The sequence below is a fragment of the Heterocephalus glaber genome, unplaced genomic scaffold (genome assembly GCF_053883595.1).
Source record: "Heterocephalus glaber isolate CG9 unplaced genomic scaffold, H.glaber_assembly_v1.0 deba00000678, whole genome shotgun sequence".
Taxonomy (NCBI): domain Eukaryota; kingdom Metazoa; phylum Chordata; class Mammalia; order Rodentia; family Bathyergidae; genus Heterocephalus; species Heterocephalus glaber.
Window position 1 is genome coordinate 4,556,160 of NW_028258157.1, and position 18,373 is coordinate 4,574,532.

Consider the following 18,373-nt stretch of genomic DNA (forward strand, 5'->3'; position numbering starts at 1 on the left):
CTTAAGAGGCGGCGGTCAAGCCGGGCGAGGCGCTGCACACCTGGCATCCCAGCTGCTTGGGAGGCTGGGGCGGGAGAACTGCAAATCCGGGCCAGCGCCGACGACTTGTTGAGACCGCGTCAAGGGGCGAAGGTGCCGCGGGTGCAGCTCGGTGGTGGAGCACCGGGTTCAACGGCCAGTGCTGAGTGCGGAGTCTAAAACCCAGCAGGAGAGAACCCGAGTCAGACAAGGCGGCTGCGCTGGACGCCACGCCTCGCGGCGAACGCGCTCCCCGCCGGGCCGCCCACCCGCTCTCCGGGCTCGGGCCATTCGCTCCCCGAGAGGACCGGTGAGGGCACGGAGTGAGGTCACGCTCTCCGCGGGCTGCGGCTGGGCCCGAGCGCGGAGCCCGGAAGGTCGCCTCCCACCGGCCGCGGGCAGCCCTGAGCACGGCCCGGCAGTGTCCAGGCCGGGGCGGGGTGGGGGGGGGGACTGGGGCTCCGAGGGCCCGGGCCCTGGGGCGCGCGACGCCTGCGGACGGAGGTCTGGCGCCCCCGCTCGGGCCCTGCGGACATTGCACGGCCCGCGGCTTTTCCCGCGGACCTCAGCGGGGTGAAACCCAGGAGGCGACCGAGCCTGAGAGCTTTAGGGTGGACCGGCGCGGACAGAATGTGCAAGGTCGAGTCACAGTGGCCGAACCGAGCCCTTTGTGCAGTGATGCTCTGCTTCGCACGCATGTGGACGCCAGGCCCTCGCTCCGGTGGGGCCGGCGCACCGCAGCCCTCGCGGTAGCAGGGTGGGGGGGCTCTTCCTTTTCGGTGTGGGTCGTGTCGGAAGCCTGAGACCGCGCTCCGGAGCAGGCGCGGCGTGGCTGTGCCCGCAGTCTGTCCGTGACCGCGCCAGGACCCCGCAGCCCGCGGCTGCTGTCCCCGTTCACCGCAGCTCCGCCGCAGTTTTAGCGTTTAGAAGCTCCTGTAATTGTCAATCCTGTAATTTAGGGAGGGACCTGAATTCTAAAAGCAAAGTTTTGGGTTAAAATATTTCAAGGAAGTCTTGGTTGTTTTATTGGCTAACAGGGATTTAAAAGGCACAATGGCAACTTTCTTCCAACGTCAGGGCAGAGACATGCCCACACACGCGTGAGTACACACTCACTCGTCTGCATCGCTGAAGACCTGGGAAGGCTCTGTCAGTGGGCGAGGCCTTCAGGGAAGTCTCAGAAGTGGGAGGCGCAGCAGCTGGTTCCGACGCAGGTGAGACTCACGACAGAAGGAGCCCGGGGTCTGTGCTAACGCCAGGAACCACCTCTGAAGACGTCTTCAAGCCCGTGCCGCCCTTCCCAGGACCCTCCTGTGAGGGACAGTCTCCAGCCTCTGAGGCCCTCACCGCGGCGGTTACCACTTTTTCCCGGCTCCTCCTGGGTCCTTCGCATGGCGGAAGCAAGTTTGGCCTCATGCTTCGGTTGCTGGCGGCCGGACTGGCTCAGAGGCAGTGGCATCTGCTTCCCTTGTTGAGCACAGATGCGAGTAATGAGGCCTTGTTCTTTCCTTCTCCCTGGACAGCACTAAGGCACGGAGCTTGTGCCAGGGTGGAGCAGTCCCAGCACGACCCGTTAATTAAAATAGAGGACAGGCCTCGGAGCAGGGGCAGGTGCAGGTGGCCTGGCTCAGGGAGAGGAGAGGCGTCCCTGTCGCCGTGACCGAGAGGCCTGCCTGCTGGGGCTCCTAGGCCCCTGGGCTGGTTTCCTGGCAGCCTGGCAGTCAGGGACAGCTGACAACCGCCCGCCTGCCAGGGTGGAGCAGGGGCCTGGGGGCTCGGGTGAGTGGCTCACTCTCTCACTGGTTTCTGCCTGCCCTGCACTCACTGCGTAGCCTCGGCTGGGCTGGACTTGGGACCCTCTCGTTCCCCTGAGTGGTGGGGTCGCCGTGTAGGCCACCGTGCCTGGCTCGTCACGTTCTTAAGCCTGCACAGTGACGGTTGTGGTCTCTTCTGGTTTTGAGCAGAATATACTGTGACGTCGTCGTCAGGAGGAAGTTGGGGCCCGAGTGCACTCAGGGGGGTCACCTGGACCCAGCCAGGCCCCTCTCCACCCCTGCCAAGCTCAGGCTCCACGATGGGCTGGACTGCCCGGCCCAGGCAAGGGGACCCAGGGGCCACAGCTTTGAAGCTGGAGCCGAAGCCAGTGCTTCCTTCTTCACGTTGTTTATGCTGGGTGTTTGGTGACCGAAGACACCCAAACCGCTGGCACATCCGTATTTCAGGCCCCAGTGACAGGGAGAGGGACTGGAAGAGGTGTCTGCCCTGGCCACAGCAAGACAGGGGAGGGCACTGTGAGCCTGAACGAGACCCGGGGTCCCGGAGACTGAGTCCTCGCTGCAGGAGGGTCCGGTGACCCTGAGGCTCTGGGGAGACTGGCCTGGAAGGAGCTGAGGGTGGCAGGGGGCTAGGGTGCGGTTGGAGGAGGAAGAAGCCCAGAGAGGGCGACTGTGGCGGGAGAGGAACAGGAGGTGCTGGTGACAGGACTCTGTGAGGGGCCAGGGGAGCGTGCTCAGGAAAGATCCACCCAGCAACGACGTGACAGGGCTCAGAGTGGGCTGGCGAGCTGGGGAGGAAAGATTGGAGGGATGAGGCAGAGCGGTCCAGGAAGAGGGCACCGCAGCGGGTAGGCCGCCGTCCCAGGGCTCCGGGGGTGACAGGGGCTACCGGGCTACCGGCGACGTTGACACGGACAGTCCCAGAAAAGCAGCCTGTGCAAAGAAGCGATGCAGGAGAGAAGTGAAGGTAGTCCGGCTGTTCTTTCAAAAAATGCACACGTGGGGCCGGGATTTAGCTCAGTGGTTCCACCGCCTGCCTGGAAAGCGCAAGGACCAGAGTTCGATCCCTGGTACCAAAAAAAAAAAAAAAGATGTACACGTGCCAGGCCCAGTGACACACATCCGTAATCCCACCTACTGGAGAGGCTGAGGCAGGAGGATGACAAGTTTGACACCAGCCTTGGCAACCCTGTCTCAAAATAAAAATTAACAGAGTAGCTCGGTGTAGACACAGCCCGCGCCCAAGGCTGCCAAGAAAAAGAAAAAGGCACAAGCAGAAAGAAAGAGGGCTCAGTGAGGGGAAAGCTGGAGGCCCAGGAAGACGTCGTCCGGGTGTCGGTGTGTCGGGATGAGAGCCCTTGGCGCGAGTGGGTGAAGGGTCCAGTGGAGAGAGACCTGTGGGAGTTAAAGGTGCGAGGACGAGAAGTAAGCAACGGAGACGGGGTGGGAGGGGAGCAGGCCAATAACACTGGAAAGCGGCATGGATTCTTCTCCACAGGAGGAAGGAGGGAAATGGACAGGAGGGCGGAGGGAGCTGGAGGGGTTAGTGGCTCCTGCTCCGCTGACTCCGGAGAAACAAAGCAGGGGGCCCGGGATTGGGGGGGGGGGGATACGGTGTGTGTGCATGTGTGTGTTCAGATGGAGAGAGACAGGCACGGAGGAGTTGGCGGGCAGAGACTGACTATGGGGAACGCACTCGCTTGATCACGGAGGCCACGGGGCTCCTGACCTTGCAGCGCCATCTGGACACGGGAGACCCAGGGAAGCTGGTGCGGAAATCCCAGTCTGTGCCCAAAGGCCTGAGAGCAGGAGGCAGTGCTGCCAATTCCATTCCATCCGCGGGCAGGAGGCGCCACCCTGGCTGGCCCGGCAGGCTGACTGGCCAAGGGGCGAATTCCCGCCCCCGCCCTGTGCTCTTCCCCTCTCCTGGACTGGGTGGTGCCAGCCACAGGCAGGGCATCTGCTTTCTGGGCCCTCGCTCTGTCTCACCGGGGACACCCACAGGCACACCAGGAATGAGGTCTCATCCGGCAACACAGATTTAACACACATGCACAAAACGTGGGATCGCCACTTGGCTAAAAGATCTTGAAAGAATATCTCAGGGCCGTGCCTTACTGTGTGAGCTCCCGAAATCAAGGTGAGGGGCTACTGGACTCGGCAGAGAAGGGCGTTTGTGAGGGAAGGATATAAAACAACAAATGGAAAGGGGCAAAGCAGCACCGAGATTTCACCAACCCTGTCCCCAGCCTGGAGAGGGTTGGTGGGAGACAGGACGACCCCACGAGCCTCCTGGGCCGGGAGCCAGGGTCAGGGCCACTGGCTGGGTCTCTGCTACAGAGCAGAGATGGCAAGGCTTTAGGGAAGAGCTGTTTAAGGGGATGCTTTGGAAGTTAATGGAGAACAAACAGGGAGGGGTACAGTGAGACTCAGGGAACTGAGTGGGGGGGAGGTGCACAGGTGGAAATGCAGGCCGGGACAGGAGGAGTTGGGCAGGTGTGGAATGAACCAGGCTCAGGGCTCCAACTGCTGTCAAGTCTCTCTCTGTCACTGCCAGCTCTCCATCTTAGCCCTAGACAGAGCTCTGTACCTTTTGGGAGAGGCACAAAAACACTCACAGGGATTAAGAAAAAATACTTTTCTTCCAACACTTTTAAATTGAGAAGTAACTATGCGTGTGTGAGTGCAGCGTGACCCTTCGATGTGTGTTTACGCTGTGGAATGATCAAATCGAACTAGGGTCACAGTCTCCTCACACTCTGCGTGCTGGGGAGGATGTTGCACATGGACTCTTTCAGGAGTTGTGAAATCCACTCCTTGCCGTGCTGCGGATCTCCGACCGTCGTGTCTGAGAGAGAGCTCTAAGCTGTCACGGTGGGCCCGTGCCTCTGTGTCCTGCTCTGTGCTTGGTGAGGAGGACAGGGCAGAGTCTGGGCGTGAGTGCCACATGCAGTACCTGCTTTTCTTGTCTCGTCTGGCTTGTGTCACTCAGCACGGTGTCCTCCAGGCTGTCCATGTTGCGGATGACTGGATTTCCTTTTCATTGTAAAGAGTGAACAGTACTGTGTTGTGTCCATGCAGCGCATTTCCTTTATCCACGCATCTGCACAGATGGCTTCCTCGCTTAGCAGCACGAGCAGGGCTGCAGTGGACGGACACCTCCATTCCTTCACGTGCGTGCTCAGCGGTGCCGGCTGCATGCTGGCTCCATGGTTGATGTTTGCAGGGGTCTTCCCTTGGTCCTCTGCACAGCCGCATGGGCTTGCTCCCCCTGGCAGTGAGGGATGCTCCTCTCTCCACACCCGCTGGCAGTGATTTGCCGTCATTACAGAACAGCCATTCAGCGACGACCGCGGTGACAAGGGACCGTGTCTCCCCGTGGGTCTGGGCTGCGCTTCCCTGTGGTTACCCTGCTGAGCACTTTTTTCATACCTCCTCTGGCCACTTGTATGTCTCCTAAGGAATGTCTTTTCAGGTCCTTCACTCATTTTAAAATCAGAGTTCTTGGGAGTTTTGCTTGTGTTCTTGCTATTAGAGAGTCCGAGTCCCTTATTATTTTAGAATTCTTTTAAATTTCCGAACATGGCACATAAATATTTAGGGTTGTTATGTGCTCTTGATGAATTGACCCCCTTATCAATATATGGTGGCCTTCCTTGTCTCCTTTTACAATTTTTTTTAACTTAAAATTGGTTTTGTCTGATATAAATACAACCATCCTTGACTGGTTTTAGGTTCCATGTGCCTGGAATAGCTTTTCCCATTCCTTCCCTTTGGCCCATGTGTATCCTTAAGGCAAACTGAGTCTCTTATTGGCAGCATATTCTTGGATTTTAAAAAATCCATTTGGCCACTCTATCTTTTGATGAGAGATGTTATCTATATTTAAAGGAATTATTGACAGGTCATGACTTACTATTGCCAACTGTTTTGTGGTTTCTTTTTCCTTTCTACCGGTCTTGCTGTCTTCCTTTATGATTTGTTCCATTTTTGTGCTGGTATGATTTGATTTCATTCTCTTTATTTTTTGTGTACCTACTAGAGGATTTTTTCTTTGCGGTTATCATGAGGCTTACATAAAACATGTATAGTTATAATATTCTAATTTAAGCTAGCAACAGCTTGACTTTGAATGCATACAAAGACTACATTTTTACTTCTTCCCCACCCCACATTTTATGCACTGATTTTGTGTTTTCTGTCTATTTATATTGTGTATTCCATAACAAATTATTATAACTATAGTTAGTCCTCCTGCCATGGTCTTTTGCAGAACAAAAGTTGTAAGTTTTGATTCAGTCCAACTTACCAATTTTTCCTTTTATGGATCATGCTTTTCATGTCCAGTCTAAGAACTTCTTGCCTCATTCCACAAACCACAGATTTTCTCCTCTTTTCTGAACACGGGGGTGGTGGTGATGTTATTTTATACTTAAGTCTGCGTCCTCCTTTGAAATAATGTTTGAATAAGATGTGAAGCTTGAGAGTCGCTTGTTGGCCTGTGGGTGGCCGTGTGTGGGAAAGGCTCTCTCTCCACAGCTGAGTTGCTCCCTTACCTTGGTTAAAAAAAAAAGTCTTGGAATTGGGCAGACCGATTACTCTGGCTTCATTCTTCTTTTTCAAATTCATCTTAGTGATTCTTTTGCTTTCTCATATAAGTTTTGAATAACTAATACCTACAGAATCCTTGCTAGGATTTTAATAGAAATTGCACCGATCTTGCCATTTGGAGAGAGTCAGATCTTTATTAGGTTGCATCTACCCAGTCACAAGCCCGTGTCCTCTCCATTTACTCAGATCTTTTCTCATTCACTTCATTGGTGTTGTGTCCTTTTCGGCAAGCAAATCTAGTGCATGTTTTGTTAGATTTACACATAAGTGTTCAATTTTTGTTAAATAATGGCAGATGACATATTAAATTTCAGTGTTTGTGTTCTTTCATAGCGGATAGAAGATAATATACAAAAATCAATTGTATTTCTATTTTGTGAAGGATGAATTTATTTTTAGGAGTGTTTTGGTTTTTTGTTTTTTATAAATTTCTTGTGAGACATTTCTTCAGTTATTATGTCGTCTGCAAATAGGAACAGTCATTTCTGCTCTGGGCGTTTTTTGCTTTCTTTGCCTACGCTGTTGGCCCCTACTTATACTACATTAAATAGCGGTGGTGTGAGCAGATTCGCCCCTTGTTCCCTATTTTAAGGAAAGCATTTAGCCTTTCACCATTGAGGCTGATGCCAGCTGCAGGTTTGCATAGACATTTGCTACCCTCGGAGTCCTGTGGTCTCTGCAGGTGCCAGGGCGCTGCTATGGGAGGTGCTGTGGACCCAAAGGAGGGGCCTGGCAGGAGGCCTGCAGCTCTTCGAGGACGTGGCTTGGTGGAGGCCCAGCCTTTTGGCTAAGAGCGGGTGAGGAGATCCAGATCCCCAGTCCTCCTCTCTCTTTGCTCCCCCCAGGTGATGCCGCAGGTTTGCTCTGCCACATTACCTGGCACCAACGCTGAATGTGGCTGTGTTTGGAGACAGGTGCTGTTGCTGTCAGAGTTTGCAAGGGAATGGAGTTAGTACAGGACACATCGTTTACAAGATTATTTTACAATGGTCACTCAAAAAGTCAAATGCAGAGGAGCGCAAGAGATGTCCACCTGCTAGAGACCTAGAGGCCTGGATCCTACCGCAGTGCCCTACCTGAGACCACTCAGAGGCGTGGGGCCCAGGGCAACGTCACAGGCAAGTCCATACAGAGAGTCGACTGGGAATGCCGGGTGCCCGTGGTGAAGCTGGAAAGTCTGCACCTGCGGGGCGAGGGGTCAGTACACAGGCTGAGGCTCGTGTGCGCACGGTGAAGACCAGCACTCCTGGAAGAGAACAGCAGCCATCCCAGCGACAGCGCAAGGACCCGGCTCCTCCTCCTCCTCCTTCGAGAACAGCTGACTTAGTTTCAGGAAAACCAGCCACAGCCAGCTTCTCCAGGAAGATCAATGGCAGCACCTTCCCGCCCATTCTCCTGTATGCCCTTGGCAACAGTCCTCACCCAGGTGGGTGACTCGGCTCAGCTGGGCGTTCCCACTTAGAATGACCTTAACCACCACAGATAGTAAACAGGCGATTCAGCTAGGACCAGGCCTTCTCGGGTTAGGTCGAATTCAGCTGACTGCTGTTTTGAAAAGGGCAGGACACAGGCACACCGAAGGTCCATGAGGCAGAGAGGCTGTGGACGCCGCACTCCTCTGGACTCGGGCAGCAGGCAGTCACCTTGTCCTTGGCGTTTTGTTACAGCAGCGCTAGAACGTTGATAGCTGTGTTAATTTGATCCTTTTCTTGGCAAAAAGTCTGGAAGGTGACCAAGATTTTTCTTCCATTTAAAATATTTTCCTCTGGACTTTGGATATTTTTGAACTTTGACAGCTCCCAACATGGATGTGTACTGTGTGAGTTGGAAATAATTAACTCTAAGTAAATAATCTTTGACTTGTAAAAATAATTTGCAGTAGATAAAGAAAATGAATTTGATAAATTAACTGGTGCTAGGATAAATGCTATAGGTCTTCTGTTGCCTGTAATGTACTGAGCTTGTATCTTTTAATTTCTAGGGTAACAGCTGAAATTACATAAATAGATTGTTACTTTAAAATTAGTATAGAAAAAAGAATAGAATGATAAAATATAACACAAAAGGGCAGAAACAAACGCAAAGATGAGAGACAATTAGAAAGCTCCATAAGGAGTATAAAGTCAAAATCAGACAGAGAAGCATCACATTGTATGTAAAAGAATTAAATGCTTCAGTGAAGACAGAAATTGTTAGGCTGAGACATGTAAAGTCACTTGTATACTTTTTATAAGAATCATTAAAACACAAGTGCAAAAAGGTAGAAAAGGAATGGGAAAAGTTATACCACAATGATATTAACCAACATATGCTGGCTTAGCCATATTAATATCAGTGGGAAAATAGATCCCAAGGTGAGAAGCGGGCTTTGGAAGGGTCACTTCAGGCAGTGCCATCAAAATGGTCCGGCAGGCAGCTCTGAGCTCCATCTACCAAGAGAAACATCTAGGGCCAACCAGAGCGACCAGAATTAACTTTGTCAGAACTCTGGAACACAGCAACTAAGAAACTGTGAGCGAAGAGACAGCAACTTCATTTTTGTTTTTTTTTTGTACCGGAGATCGAACTCGGGGGACCTTGCGATTGTGAGGCAGGTGCTGGAACCACTGAGCTAAATCCCCGGCCCCGAGACAGCAACTTCAAAACAGCGGGGAGGCCAAGGCCACTCTCACCTCACCCACCCACCCTGGAGACAGCAGCCAGGGCTGAGGGAGCAGGGGCCTCACTCCCAGTCCCTGCGAGCCGCCTGGAGGACAGAGGCCGGTGCCTTCATCTGTTGTGCCTAATTTGGAACTTACTTGGCGCATTGGATGGCGGGAAACAACCTGTAGCAAGACTGAGACCCGACAGATGACCCACGCAGTGGGAGAAAAGATCAGGGAGAGAATTTCTTTGGAGACTCAGGGCATTCAAAAGTGCAGGTGTATCCAGGAGAATTTGCAAAGCCACACCCACACCCATGACGAGATTCATGCGCAGAAAAGTCCTGGAGAGACCTTAGGGTTCATCTTTGGCTGATCCCGGTGCTCAGAATGCGAATCACAGTGCAGAGCTTCGAGGAGAGGACCAAAGGAGGCAGGCGAGGTCTGCGTGCCTGTCAGGCAAGGCAGCCCCGGTCCACACCCTCGCTGAGCACCAGGGGCACACCTGACAGGGGATCGGGTCTCTGGGCAAGAGGGATGGGAAAGTTACTGGGTCAAAAGATGATTACAGACAAACAGTGAAAAGTAAATGCTGAGGAAGGTGGAGAATTCGATTTCCAGAGCTATCACATTATAATATTAAGATATTCTGTTCTCAACAACAAGACCTTATCTAGTAAGTCCAATATCTGGGCTTCCTTGGTGATGGTTTGTGTCAATTTTTTAAAATTTGAACAGGCCATATTTTCCATGTAAAAGTGGTATGTGTTTGTGCTTTGTAATTTTTTTAAATTGTTGTTCATTCATTGCTGTACCATGTTAGAGTGTTTGTCCAGCACTTGTGAGGCCTGGATTCAATCCCTAGCAACACACACACACACACACACACTCATGCACGCACAATATATAGAATCTGCCAAAAAAGTATGCACTCCTCAGCAGTTCGCTGTGCTAATAAATGTCTGGAAGCAAATGGCCACCTCTTTGGCACCGCTTGTAATTCTAGAGGCCAAAGGTAACTTGTGTGAATCTCATGATGTCTCAGGAAACTTAGTATTAAAATATTTATACAAATTTTTCTTCTCCTGGTGTACACATTTTTGGGTAGATGCTGTGTGAAAACTCTCCCCTGGTGGGGTGGCCTCACCAGTAGTCTCAGCTTCTGGGAGACTGAGGAAGGCAGAGCCCTACTGCCAGGCCGGCCTGTGCAACTTAGCAAGACTTGTCTCGAAATTAGAGAAAATGTTGAAAAGGGCTGGGATGTAACTCAGGGCAAGGCCCTAGGTTCAGTCCTCAGTATTGAGAACAAACAACTAACTCTTAAAATTCAATAGTAACAAATCCCAAACAAAATATATATATGGCCAATAAACGTGAAGATTTTCAGCATCTCTAACCATGAAGGAAACGCAAGTGCAGACCATAATAAGACCTCTATATTCCTATTGTCATAGCCAATAATTTAACATCAATAATACCTTATGCTGTGAGGATACAGAAAAACCAGGGTTCTCACCTATTTCTGGCGGGAAAGCAACATGGCAGAGCCACTCTCGAAAGTAATTGAATGGTTTCTTGGAAAACTGAGCTTATATTTCACATACAGCTTGACAAGCACACTCCTGGGCATTATCCCAGAGAAATCAAATCTCATGCTCATACAGAAATTCGTACATGAATGTTAATATGTTTTACTTGTAAACATAAACAACCAAAATGTCTCTCAGTAGGTGAATGGTTAAACAAATTGTGCTGTTCCTGAGATCCAAAGCACGTTGGTGAGTAAAATAAGCCAGTCTTGCCAGGTACAGTGGCACATGCCTACAGTTTTAGCTGCTGAGGAGGTTGAGGCAGGAGAATTGCAAATTCGAGGCCAGCCTGGGGACATAGTGAGACTCTTTCCCTAAGAAAAAAAAATTCTATCTTTAAAAAAAAGCCAAGTTCAAAATGTCACATACTGTACGATTCCATTTATGTAACTTTTTTTTTGGGGTACTGGGGATTGAACTTGGGACCTTGCGCTTTCGAGGCAGGTGGCGGAACCACTGAGCTAAATCCCCGGCCCAATTTATGTAACATTTTTGAAATGACGGTCATAGAGATGAAAAATAGATCAGAAGGGGCAGACAGGGCATTCTTGGAGGGATGGGACATTCTTACCTTGGTTGTGCCTGTGTACACACGTGATGAACAGGCGGGGCTGCATATGCACTGCAATGTCGATTGCTCCAACATTGATTCCCTGGGCTGCCCTGTACTAGGGTGTGTGAATTCTAACTTTACCCCATGGAAATAAGGGCGAAGGTGCACAGGATCTGTCTGTTCCACTTTTGCAACTTCATGTAAATCTGTGATTATTTCAGACTAAAAAGTTTCAAAAGGAAGCTTACACCATAATGACCAAAGCTTAATCAATTTTAAATCTGTATGAACCAGTAACTTAACCTCTTAAGCAATAATATCTAGGATAGGGCCGGGGATTTAGCTCAGTGGTTTTGCCGCCTGCTGCGCAAGCGCAAGGACCTGAGTTTGATCACCGGTACCAAAATAATAATAATAATAATAATAATAATAATACCTAGGATAAAAGCTGTAGGTCAAGAGGGCTTCTCTGGTGAAATCCAGCAAATAATCAAATGATTCCTATTTTATTCAAATTACAGAGAACAAGAGAAAAGGAGACACCATCCATCCCATTTCATGAGGTTGGCATACTTTTGAGACCAGATTCTTACAAGGACAGTGCTGGAATTAAAAATTTAGGACAATGTACTGTTGAACATAAATTTTTAAATCCTAAATGATAAGTTAGGAAAGCAAATACCGCAACGTATAAAACATACAATGCCTCGTGACCCAAACCGAAGCATTACAAGTGAAGAACTGGTCCTCTTTCTCTAGTCTGCCCTTCATTTCCTTTCCTCTTCCCCTCTAAGGCTTTGAGAAATGTGATCCCACTCTCTACCACCTGGGCACTGTCAGGTTCTAGTCGCTGGGGTGGTATTGTCTTTTGTGTGTTCAGCACACAGAAACCCTTAGAAATCAGGAAGGTATTTACAAAAACCTGTAAAAGATAAAAGTCAGAAAAGAAAAGCACAGAGAATGAGGAATGGGGCTGGAGATGATCATGATAAAGGTCGTAGTGCAATGAGAGCAATCCGGTCTGATTCCTGGCCTGTCACTCGCGGTGTGGCTCCAGCAAACCTTGGAATATCTATTTTGTATTAATTTCCTATTGTTGCTGTCATTAATGATCACCAACCTGGTGAAACAGCATGGATTAAACATAGATAAAACATGGATAAACAGCATGGATAAAACAGCATGGATTTTTATTTTTTCACTCAAGAGACCAGAGACTGGAAAATGGGGCTTGTGGGGCAAGAGCCAGTGTCATCAGGGCAGGCTCTGGGTAGAATCTGGTCTTGTCTTTTCGCTCTTCAGAGGGTGCCTGCCTTCCCTGCCCTCGGAAGCTAGTGGGCACAGTGGCCCCAGTCTGTATCACCCAATCTCCTGCCTGACCCAGCCACTCCCTCTTAGCAAGACTCTTCTGATCACCCACTGCATGATCCTGGAAAGTCTCCTGGTCTCGAGTTCCTTAGTTGCATCTGCAGAGTCCCTTTATCACATGAAGTAACACACTCATACCCCAAATCCACACCACCCTGAGTGGTATTATTGTTTACCAATGTGTGTGAGGGCAGTGATAGGATGCACGCTCAGGATGTGCAAGACCCTGGATGCAAACCCCAGCACCAGGCAACAACAGACATGAGTAAATAAAATAAACATGCGTTAACTGTAGACATCAGAAAAGCACCTTATGTTTTTCGGCTATCCCAAGCTGGGCTGTGTTGAATGCCACTTGAGAAATATGCAGTGGTGAACTTGCCATTTTATTTAATAGAACTTGATAAACATTTAAATTTCCTATGTATTCGTAGATTTCATTTGTTCGACACCTGTAGCTCCATGAGAGAGATGGCAGCTCAGCCTGCCCCTCTGCTTTCTCTCCTGCAGAGAACGTCGTGCCTGGCAATCCTAAGCACTGCTGGATGGATGGATGAACAAACGGGAAGATGGACTGGGCCAGATTCTCAGAGTGTTTAAGCAGGACACGAGCATGCCTGTGCTTCTGCCCCGCAGACATTTACCCGGGACTTCTGCCTAACGGTTGACTGCCATGCCTACGTGTGGAATTCGGTCCGTTGATGTCTCCTAGAAACACTGCTGCTAGTGCTGCTGCTGCTGCTGCTGCTGCTGCTGCTGCTGCTGTGTGCTCTTCCTTCGGCTTCCATGAGCTCCTTGACTGGCAGTGTCCCCAGGGCTCCATTTGTCGCTTGGCTGCAGGCACTGGGTGCTGGTCTACAAGCTCCCCCTGGGCCCGGCGCCCTTTCTCACTGTGCAGCAGCAGAGGGCATTGTCTAGGTACAGCTGCCAACGGTGGACTGCAGAAAGCGTAATGCTGAGTCACTGCCCATCAGCGAGCACTGTACGGGTTAAGGAGTAATCTGGGATGGGAGCGGCTGCCCAGAGGTGAACTGCGTCACTGCTTGTCATTTCCACCCTACAAGAAGGAGTGTATAGGGCTGGTCAGAAAATAGGTGTGGGGCGGGGGATTCAGCTCAGTGGTTCTGGTGCCTGCCTCCCAAGTGCAAGGCCCAGAGTTGATCCCCAGTACCAAAAAGCAAAGCAAAACAAATATGGTGTGTTTCAAATAAAAGAAAAATTATTGCAATAAAAGACACATTGGCATCAATCCCCCTCAGAATCCTCCCCCTCACTTTGAACACACTTATCCCATTTTCTTGCCGCTTTCTGAAGCAGTTCTGGAGTCCTCTTTCATGAGTGTCTTTACAAGGTGTAATAAAAAATATGAGGAATGCTGATGCTGAGTGTCATCCAACGGAAAACATAAAAACACCACAGTGTGTTCTCATCTACTTCATTCACCACACCCAGCACTGTGGGACTTTTGGTTCTTCTCAAAAGTCAAAATGACCATGAAAGACGAACAGTTTGATTCAATTCAGGGCACTGAGGCAGACACAACAGTACAACTAGAAAAATTCATGAAAGAGGACTCGAAAACTGCTTCAGAAAGGAACAAGAAAATGGAATAAATGTGTTTAAAGTAAGGGCAAGTGTGTTGAGAGGGATTCATAGCAATGTATCTTTTATTATAGTAAATTTTTTAAAACTTAAAAATTCATATTTTAATGATACTTCAAACATCATATTAACTTTATTCACTTCATAGATGTATTACATTGGGGTGCAGCTCTGTGGCAGATCGCTTGCCGAACACATACAAGATAGCTCGAGAGTCAATCCCCAACCCTGAAAAAAATTACCTCAAATGCTAATGACATTCGATGGACTCCAAAACATTTTTAAATGAAAAAATTGGAAGAGATAATTAATAAGGATTCGTCTAGCTTTTTGATGAGCGTATGAAGTCTTTGCAAGCTCTTACTGTTTCTCCAGGTGAGTCCTATCTCCATACATGGTCACAATTTCCTTCCCTGTCACCAGAAGGAACCGCACTCACCTGTGTGCCGTCAGAACAGCTCAAACATCCATCACACAGGCTGCCCGAGCCTGAGGGGAGCTGCTGCTTCAAGACGTTTGCTGTTCCTCAGCCTTGCTCATGATTTGCTAGGAGGTCGTCATGCTGTCCTTCTGTGCTTCCCTCCGGTCCCAGACAGACCTGTTACTGGTCCACACTGCTCTGCACCCATGGTCCCGTCTGCCCTGCTCTTCCCCTCCTTCGCCACCATGCCCTTTTCTCGTCTCTCCTTGTCAAGCTCTTGCTCAGATTCCCAATTTCTAGGCTAGCGCTGACATTCTCTGTCACCTTGTTTTTTGCTATTCTTATATAGGATTCTGTTTCTTTATTAGTGCATGTTGATTACACCAAATAATGGGTGTCACCGCGGCATATTCATGTGCACATCCATCCCCATCATACTTCAGTCAGGTCTGTCCCAGAGCCTTCTTCACCTCCCTCCATCCCTTCCTCTCCTCTGTCTTCTTTCCAGAAGTCTGTGTTCTTTCACATCATCTCTTTTCTATGCATGAAAGAAAACATGTGATACTTGTCTTTCTGTATCTAACTTACTTTACTCAACATGTTGATCTTCAGTTCTATTTTTTTACAAATGACATAATTTCATTCCTCACTGTGACTGACTAAAGCTCCATCGTGTATGGATTTCACTGTTTCTCCAGTCATCTGTTGAAGGGGCATCCAGGCTGGTTCCGTAACTTGGCGATGTGACTTGTGCTGCAGCAAACATGGATGTGCAGGTATCTCCACAGTATGCTGACTTTAATTCCTTTGAGTACATACCTAGGAGGGAGGTAGTTGGATCATACTGTAGTTTTTTTTTTTTTTTTGGTTTTTAATATGAGTTCTATAAATACCTGAGTCCTGTGATTTCCTTATTTGCTTTGCAGTTCATTTGCTTGGGAGGTGTGGGAAGATTGTCTTAAAAAGGTGAATTCCTCATATGACAGAGTCTGGCCACAGTGGGATCTGATCACACAAACGACCCAGGTGTTCTGATGAAAGTTGCTGTCCACGCTTCAGGCAGTGTTTAGGATTTAAATGAATGAGCTTCAGGGGATCTGTGAACCTTCAGAATTTTTTTACATTCTATATCTTTATGTCCATTTGTATTTTTCTAAGGGAAGGTTTCCTAACTTTCAACAGACTATTAAAGGAGCCTGTGTCAGAATTTTTTAAAAAGCAATCTATTAAACCATTAAATGAGGGTTTCAGATAAAAGAAAACTTCTTTGTTATTTGAGGACTAAAACATAAATTCAATATTGAGGTCTGATACATACATTTTACTGTACAGGGTACTTTGAGACATCACACACACAGATCATGCCTTTCAGATTGGCTAAGGACACATGCACACCTGGGCTGCTTTGTTTCAAGGTCTAGAGCCCCAAGGCCTAGCATCAAAGAGGCGGCACGTGTCTATCATGTTGGAGGAAAGAGTGTGCCGAATTCCATCCGCGATTTTCATGAAATCAGTAGCTAGAGGATTAAGAGTCTTGTCTGCAGATTCTGCCTGGAAAAGAGACAGCCCTGAAGTGTAAACAGTTTTGTGCACCAAGATCAGTGTAGAGCCTGGTCTCTCATTCATCATGTTCTGGCTCTGTAATTCTAGACACGTCATTAGTATTCCTGGGCTTCTGACGATGGACTTCTTATAGCAATAGTGATCTTTCTGCCAGGACATAGGATCCTATGATATCATGAGGCTCCCCAGAATATAGGCATGGATGCAGGTATACATACACACAAACCTATATACGTATATATGCACACATACATAAGATATGTATAAGTGGTGAAGCCCAACCGACCTCCATTGCTGCTTGACAAAGTTCCAGCTGGGGGAAAGAAAGCAGGGAACACATCGTACCCTCATGTTTTATTTTTTTCTTGCCATAATGTTTATAATTGTTACTCTGGTCACGGGAGTCATTGTGTTTGTGACTAACAACAAACTCTCCATGAGGCAAATTGGCAATGATATATTGAAATCTGATCTGGCTCAAAAGTCTCAAATTCCAGTTTCTCTTAGTTCTATTGCCACATCCACTCCTAAAGAAACCTCTCCTAAAACCCCCTCTGTTTTCCCACTATTATAACTCCCTCTCTTACTGCTGACATTCTTTTTACTAAAGGGGTCTTATAAAGAGATTGAAAGGACAGACTTTAGATGTAAGAAATAGTGGGAAATGGGAAATAAAAAGAACGTTAAAACAGGTAAATGCATTAAGGAGGCAAGTTACTCAATATTTCTCAAAGTGCTGTAAATATCTCCTGCTCATGGACTATGAACCCAAATGACATTTAGTTAAGATGAATAGAGGTAAAAAGAACATAGAGAGCTAATAGCAAACTGTATTAACCATTGTGCAGTTTCTCAAGGGCTAGCTGGTGACCACAAGTTTGACATTTAATTTGATTGTTACTTTCTGTTCTGCTTAGGTATGGGACAATGAGGGAACAATTGCAGTTTTTAAGAAATGTATTCATGATGTTCAATGAAATGAATCAGCTTAGAAAAAATATACTGTTTAACAAAAATAACCTGTACCTCATCAGATATTGCTAAGGCAACATGTTCCGCCCAATGCCTCTTCGCTATTGCTTAAAGATATAAAAATAAATCAGACCCTGAGACTTCTCAGAGGGAACCTGAACATTGCTTGTAAAGGTTCTTTTCTCATCGCTGGCCCAGGACATCTCCCCTTCCTACCCTACATCGACTGCAGCTGGTCTGCGACATATAAGATTACTTACACTCAGGCACTGGAAATGTAGACGAGTATAAAGAAATAAAAATTCTCTATAGTACATCCCAGAGGTAACAGCTCTCATCCAGTGTCTTTTTGTTCCTAAGTAAAAATTCAGGCAGCCCTCATTTTAGCTAGGCATTGTCTAGAGACATTCAACATGTGTCTGATAAAATGATACAGAAGCTAGGTACAGCACGTGCCTGTAGTCCCAGATACTTGGGAGGTTGAGGCAGGAGGGCGGCTTGAGCCTAGGAGCTGCAGGCCAACCTGGCCAACATAGTGAGACACTGTTAAAAATAAACCGTAAAATAACATGATGCTTGTACCATGTTTCATTTTTATTTAAAAAACAAATGTTAGCTCAAGGGATAGGATGAAGTTGAGAATTATATAAGTAATAAATGCATAAGCACAGTGCTTATATTTATATAAACAAAACATCAAATGCACTCTGTACAGCAGCTATACACTTGGGCAATGTATGATCATTTTTTAATAATAGGCATCTTTTATCACAAAACACAAGAATACCATGGGGCTGCCACCTTCTAGATGCTATTTCAGGATGGAAACAAAACTGCAAAAATCAGAGTCTACTTACTGATTTGCAACACATCCCAGACAATGCTGGGCAAAGAGCAGTGCTCAGTTAATATACATCTGTATGAAGAGGTAAGGTTTTACCTCTTCAGCTACTCTCACACCAGCTTCTGTAAAAAAAAAGAAAAAAGAGGCACACGGTGCACACACCAATACACTCCAGAGTCCTCGGAATGCTAACAAGAAAGCCACAACATTGGGCAGTGAGGTGAACAAGCTTGGCATGGTGCCCGACCCAGATCGTCAGCCACAGTTGCCCAGGGTCTCGGGGTGAAGAGGCAGTCTAGTGGGGTCCTAATGATGGCAGAAAGATGGGCAGGGACAGCTGGGGACAGGCAGGGAGGGTACAGCTTGCAGTTTCCTGGGGCTACTGGTGAGATGGGAAGGGGAGAGGGAAAATAGG

The 18,373-nt window shown here is 48.2% G+C and overlaps 1 long non-coding RNA gene across 1 annotated transcript; it reads left to right on the forward strand.

Moving 5' to 3' along the window:
• The first annotated feature begins 336 nt into the window (after positions 1–336).
• LOC147829191 (uncharacterized) lies at positions 337–17,274 on the forward strand. The gene is made up of 2 exons (XR_015449451.1): positions 337–3,218; positions 13,067–17,274. It is a non-coding gene; the product is annotated as an uncharacterized LOC147829191 (long non-coding RNA).
• The last annotated feature ends 1,099 nt before the right edge of the window (positions 17,275–18,373 follow it).